The following is a 6,621-nucleotide window of genomic DNA, read 5'->3' as shown; positions in this document are numbered from 1 at the left end:
TTTAACTTTTAAAGGTAATAAGTACCAGAAGTTAATTTAACTTTTATACGTACTTTTTTTTATGTTTTTTGTTGCGAAAATTTTAAGGCTTTATAAAACTTTTGAAAACTTTTTTAAAGCTTAAAAACTTATTTAAAAACTAACCCACAAGCGTAGGTTGATTTTTTAAAATCTTTTTTAATATTTTAGATTTTCAATAATGAAATCCATATATAATCAATTATTTGATTATATATGGGTTTCATTATTGAAAAAACAATTGCATTAATGCATTTGTGGAGACATTTGTAACTAAAATATATTTTTTTCAAAAAATTTAATTGTAAAATAGATTCTTCTTAGTTACTTATTACTTTTTTTTTGTAACTTACTGGTCACAAAAAAAAATGTTTCAATTTGAAAAATTACGTCTAAATTATTTTATTTAAACTTAAAAAAGTGCATTTTTTAAATTGTGTGAACTTAAACGTAACTTAACGTTAAAAAAATCTATATTTGAGACGTATTTTAACTACGTCTCATATCTAGATTTTGTTACGTTACATTACGTTTTTTTTTGGTCATTAATACAAGCGTAATACTTTACGAGTTTTTATAAACCCACCAGCATAAATGTTTATAAAATGTCAACCTTTCTTGTGATATATTGTTTTATTAGATACGCTAATAAACCTATGCTAATCTAATGCATAGATTACCTTACCTGACTGGAAAGTAAAGTCAGATCATGAACACAATGTCATGAAACGGCTTCCCGGTTGGTTTGACTTATCAAACTATTGCACTTTCTAAGATGGTGTGCAATTTCTGTCCGCTTTCTTTATGCAATCTTTCTAACACGACTTCTTCTGTCTTTTACTCTTACGTATTTTCGTTCTTCTCAAACTCACTTTACTCTTGAACCGCAGAGCAGGTTATGACACTCCTTCGGGAGCTGAACTAGTCTTTGCGGACCTTGGTATTGTGGTCTCCACAAAGCAATTAGCTGGCGGAGAATAAACCACGATACCATCTAATGCATAGATTGCACTTACTGTGCAATATCTGTCTACACTATGTTATTCATGTTTCTAATGACATTACTCTTCGTTCATGTCATGTTTTTCCGTTAACTCTCTCTTACTCTCTTTAAATAGCTTTCATCATGTATATACTGCTCTCTCTCTCTCTCTCTCTCTCTCTCTCTCTCTCTCTCTCTCTCTCTCTCTCTCTCCATTTATATATAAAAAGAGATATAAAAAAAACAATTAAATAGTAAGTTATCATAGGGTACGATGTCACGTGTCATTAGGTCAAATTGTTACGTAATGTTACCTAACATGTTACAATGTTACGTCACTCTTACGTAAAAACAACGGACATTTTGCACTTTTTTTTTTTCGTCACAAATTAACAAAATTACACTAAGCTATTTTACAATAAAAATAAAATAAAGATGATATTTAGCAATACGGCAATATGAAACAAACATTTATTGCATTATCAAGTTTATTTACTTATTATTTAATTAGAGAGTTTAAAATAAAATAAAAGTTAGAGAATTTAACCGTGTTACCAATTATAACCGATTTAGCCGTAACGTTTACTTTAAAATGTTATAGGGGTAGTTGCCAACAAAATAAACAAAATATTTTTCACTTTTTTATTTCAAATAAAGTTGTTACAAAAAATACGAAAAGTTAATATAAGACAAGCTGAAATGATAATATATGTTAAAAAAAATTAAATTTATGTTCTATAACACTTTAGGCTTTTTAAAACAGTATCAGTAATATGTTTTTATTAACAGTTTAGTATAAAAAAACTATTTAGAGTATAAAACCCCTTTAACATTTTAAAGTTACGTTACGTATTATAACGTAAACGGGATTCTGTATGTTACGTGCAAAATATCCGTTATTTTTACGTAACCAAGAGGTAACAGTTACGTAACAAACGTAACACTGTAACGTAACGTTACTTGCTAAATCTCCGTTGTTTTTACGTAACCGAGACGTAATATTGTAAAATAACGCTACATGAAAAATGCTATGTAACAATACGTAGCATTTTGATCTAATGATACGTAACATTGTAATCTGCAGTATCTATCCAAATACCTTTTTTTTCATGTGCACATAAATATATATTTAGAGAGAACGCTACAATATTTAAAGACCTAAATAAAGAGGGAGAAAAATGTGAAGTCAAATCAGATAGCGTAGACATATATTGCACAGAAAGTGCAACTATCATGTTGTTGTTTATTTCTCTCCTCCGGCGTCTGTCTTGTAGAGATATTAATAATGAATACAGTGGTATTAATTACAAGATGGTCCACTGTTCCATTAATAAGTCACATATAAAACTCACAAGAGTTAAATACTTAATATAAAAAATGAAGATCTCACTGACACATAAAAGAAAAAACAAAAATGAAATAAAATCAAAAAACGAAACAACAAAAAAACAAACAAGAAAAACATGAAAAACAAGATTCGAAAATAATCGAAAAAGTTCCAAAAATAAGCTGGGCACTTTAGTTTAAAAAAAGATTGTTGTTTATATCTATTTTAACTTTATTATCTTTGCTCCAGATTTTTTCACATTGTAAAAGAAAAAACTCTTTATACAAAATCTTTTTGATTTTGTTTTGGAATTTCTCTACCAAAACTCACTCTAGCAAACATCAACTTTTCAAGAAACGACCTCATTCTATTACAATATAATTTATGTAAAAGTTCGTTAAGAAGTAAATTTAAAAACTATTTACAGGTGTTAAAGGAAAAAGTAAAGTTTTGAATGTATTTTAAGAGGCGGATGATGTGAATAGATTTTTTGAATAAGAGCGAGTGTGTATTTTATGAGTGGTTGTGCTTTTTCACATCTAAACATCATATGGGGAAGGTTTTCCGTTTTTTTCATACATTTAGGGCAGAGATCGTCTGTTACAAAGCCTGTTTTTTTAAAAATTGAGTTGGCTGGAATTGCAAAGTGTATTAGTTTGTATTTAATTTCGTCTGCTTTATTGTTGATGTTACTTTTGTGGAGTAGTTAAATAATTGGGACCAGTCTTTTGTTGTTATGTTTCTCATGCTATATTAATAGTAGTCTGCCCATCTGTAAAATTTTCCTGTTAGTTTTATTTCTGCATCATTTTTGGAGATAGTGTATACATTTTTTAGTTTGAGGTTTATAAATTTGAGAGAGTGTGAGTTTTTTAGATAATTAGATGTTAGTGCTTTGTTGTGGTCGTAACTTTGGCTTTGAGAATTTACGATGTGTTTCTATTTTGGCGGTAGTGAATTTATTATTTTTGTTAGAAGGTGTTGCTTTATACCGATGAGTTGACCTTCTAGAAAGCCGCTAGCAAATACTTTTGAAATATCACCTATCTTGATTATGCTGTTGCTTGTGGATTCTGGAGATGGTTTGAGGATTTTACGCTCGTGTCTTATATATGAATTTTCTATAGAGATGACTCCACGTTTTTATTGTTTGACGGTAGTAGGGGGGTAGAGTTTTTAATGATTTGGAAGGATGCTTGGTGAGAAATATAAGATTTCCTTGATTTGCATGTCGGTAATTATTAAAGATATGAAGGGCTGAATTTTTCCATGCTCCCTGCTTGTTCTCATCAAAATATTTGGAAATCCAACTTAGTTGAATTGATTGTAATTTTTTTTTTCCCGTCAATAATGTTTAAACCGCCTTTATTGATAGGGAGTTTGGAAACTTGTTTAGGTGTTTGTATGGAGCTATTATTCCAAAGGAAGTTGTCGATTTTTCGTTCTATTAGTTTTATGTTTTTTTGAAAGCAAGATGCCATAGGCGGCTTAGTAGAGTTTGGTTGATTATTAGAGCTTTTCCTTTAATCGATAATTTAAATTTTTCCCACTTTTCTATCTTTTTGTCCAATTTTTTTATGCTTTCGTTCCATTGTCGGTTGATATATTAATTAGACTTAGAGAAATTAACACTTAGACTCTTAAGAGAAGTGTCATGCCATACGAAATTAAAAAAACTGTCTTTTATTATTGATCTGTTTTGTCCGAGCCACAGACCATGGCATTTGAAAATGTTCAACTTTATTCCTGTACCTCGTTTGCATATTTTTAGAGCGTTGCCTAAAGCTATTATTGAGTTGTCAGTCGATAAGAAAAAGACTGTGTCATCCGCATACTATTGCAGTTTAGTGTCTTTATTGTCGATTGTGATTTCTTTAATTTCTGGATTTCTCCAGCACAATCCTGCAAAAACCTCTGCTTGAATAATATATAGTTTCATGGAAAGGGGACATCCTTGCCTAACTCATCTGTGTATGTTTATTTTGTTTGATAAGTAACCGTTTACTTTAAGATATGCACTGATGTCATAATATAATGTTTTAATTACATTGATAAAGAAAACACTAAAACCAAATTTAAATAAGCAATCATATAAAAAATTCCTGTCCACACGGTCAAAAGCTTTTATTTGGTCTATTGACACAATGGAGGCATCTAAATTGATTTTGTTAGCTATATAAATTATGTTTCTTGTATATGCAAGATTTTGATATATCGTTCGGTGGGGAACACTTGCTGTTTGGTTTTCGTGTATGATTATTGGGAGTATTTTTGCTAGTCGGTTTGATATGATTTTGGTAAGTATTTTATAATCTGTAATTAATAGAGATATTGGTCTCCAAGTGGAAATGTCAGTTTTATCGCCTTTTGTAAATAAACATGTTATAGTGGCTTGTTTTTGTGTTTCCGACATTTCATGTTTTTTATGATAGCATTTAGAATATTAACTAAAATTTCACCAATATTATCAAAGTTTGATTTGTAAAATTTGACTTTTAAACCATTATTCCCAGGTGATTTGTTATTTTTCATATTCGTTAATGCATTTTTGACTTCAGATAATGTTATTGGTTCGTCCAATGGTCGTTGTTGTTGTTTAGATATTTTTTAATATCCGAATTATCTAGTATGAGTTTTTGGAGTGTGATATCATTTTTAGTGTCTTTGTATAGTTTTTGGTAGAAATGTTCAAAAGCTTTAGTGATGTCTTTGGTGTTTTTTTTTCAGTTCCGTCTTTGTCTTTTATTAATGTTATGACTTGTTTAGGAATTTTTGATTTTTCCTGGTGGAAGAAGAATTTGCTCAATTTTTCACCCTCTATACATTTCAAGTTTTGCTTTTAATGTATCACTCAAGTTTTTCATTTTTGGGTTGTTATGGACTTTTTTTAACAAGTTTTTTAATTGTTTTGTTAGTCTGTATTCTTGAATTCGAGTTACTTTAGCTTCCGTTTTGCTGAACTTTTGGGAAAATAGTTTTATTTGATTTTTTAGATGGTCCCAGTCAGTAGTTTTATTTTTGGATTGATCAATTATTGAGGCGTGTTTTTTAATAATTTGGGAAATGTTTTCAATGTATTCTGATTTTTTTAAACATTTATTATTCAAAATCCAAACTTCTTTTCCAATATCAATGTTATTTATAGAAATCGCCGCACATGCGGTATTGTGATGATCAGTAAATGTCATTGGTTCGTGTTTAATGGAGGTAAATTTGCGCATGTGTTTACTTATATATATCCTGTCAAGTCGAGAGAATGTTATGTTGTTTGTTGATTTAGAGGTGTATTCTTGGGCATGTGGATTAAAAATACGCCAAGTGTCTTCGATGTTTAAAGTTTTTAATAAAGTTTTAAAATCTTTTGTTGACAAACATTTTTTTCTGTTTATTTGTGGATATCAATCAATATCATCTAGGACCATATTAAAATCACCTCCAAATATGATAGACATATTATTTAATTTTTTTGTTTTGATTTTTTTTGTTATTTCTTTAAATAAATTTTTTCTTTTGAGTTGGTCAGCATAACTTGAACCGGATTTTCCGTAAACATTTATTATTAAAAACTGTGATAATCGTTTCGTACAAGTATGTAATTAAAGTGACTTTCGTGGTCTTTGTAATGCTCAATTATTTTTAGATTATGCTTTGTTTTATTAATTAATGTTATAGAACCTCCTGTGTGTGACCTACCGTTAGAATAGTAGCCAGGATTATTCCTAAGTTTTATAAAATTTTCTGCATTTTGTGCATTAAGATGCGTTGCTTGTAATAAGAAAAAATCAAAATTCATTTTCTTAAATTTTTCTGTAATTTTGTTTTGCTTATTTATGTCAGCAAGTCCACAAATATTTACGGAGAATATTTTAATGGTTTCCATTTTTGTTTTATTACGTTTTATAATAAGTTTGTGGTTTGTGATGATATAACTATTGGTATGGCAGTCAGAGTAATTTAATGTGTTAAGGAATGGAATATCAGATGTTTTACGTTTACAAAAAAGTTTTCTCGTAGAAAAATAAAATAAAGTAAAAAGAACAAACCAAATAATTTAAAGAAAAAATTAACAACAACAATAATATCGTATAAATATATCTCATACCGCTGTTTTTCTTGGTAATCTCTTCGGGTGAATTTTTTGAGGGGTCGGTGGTGGGGCATTTCTTTTAAAAATGTTTTTATCGTTTTGCCGTATTTCGCCTTCTTCCATTTCTGATTCTATATCGCTAAACTCATTTTGTTCGTTTATGGTATTGTTTATCTTTCTTTCTTCTTTTTTTGACTTTTGCTTTTC

This window comes from Hydra vulgaris, chromosome 05 (genome assembly GCF_038396675.1).
Source record: "Hydra vulgaris chromosome 05, alternate assembly HydraT2T_AEP".
Lineage (NCBI taxonomy): Eukaryota > Metazoa > Cnidaria > Hydrozoa > Anthoathecata > Hydridae > Hydra > Hydra vulgaris.
The sequence above is the reverse complement of the archived record's forward strand: the minus strand, read 5'-3'. Positions refer to the sequence as shown.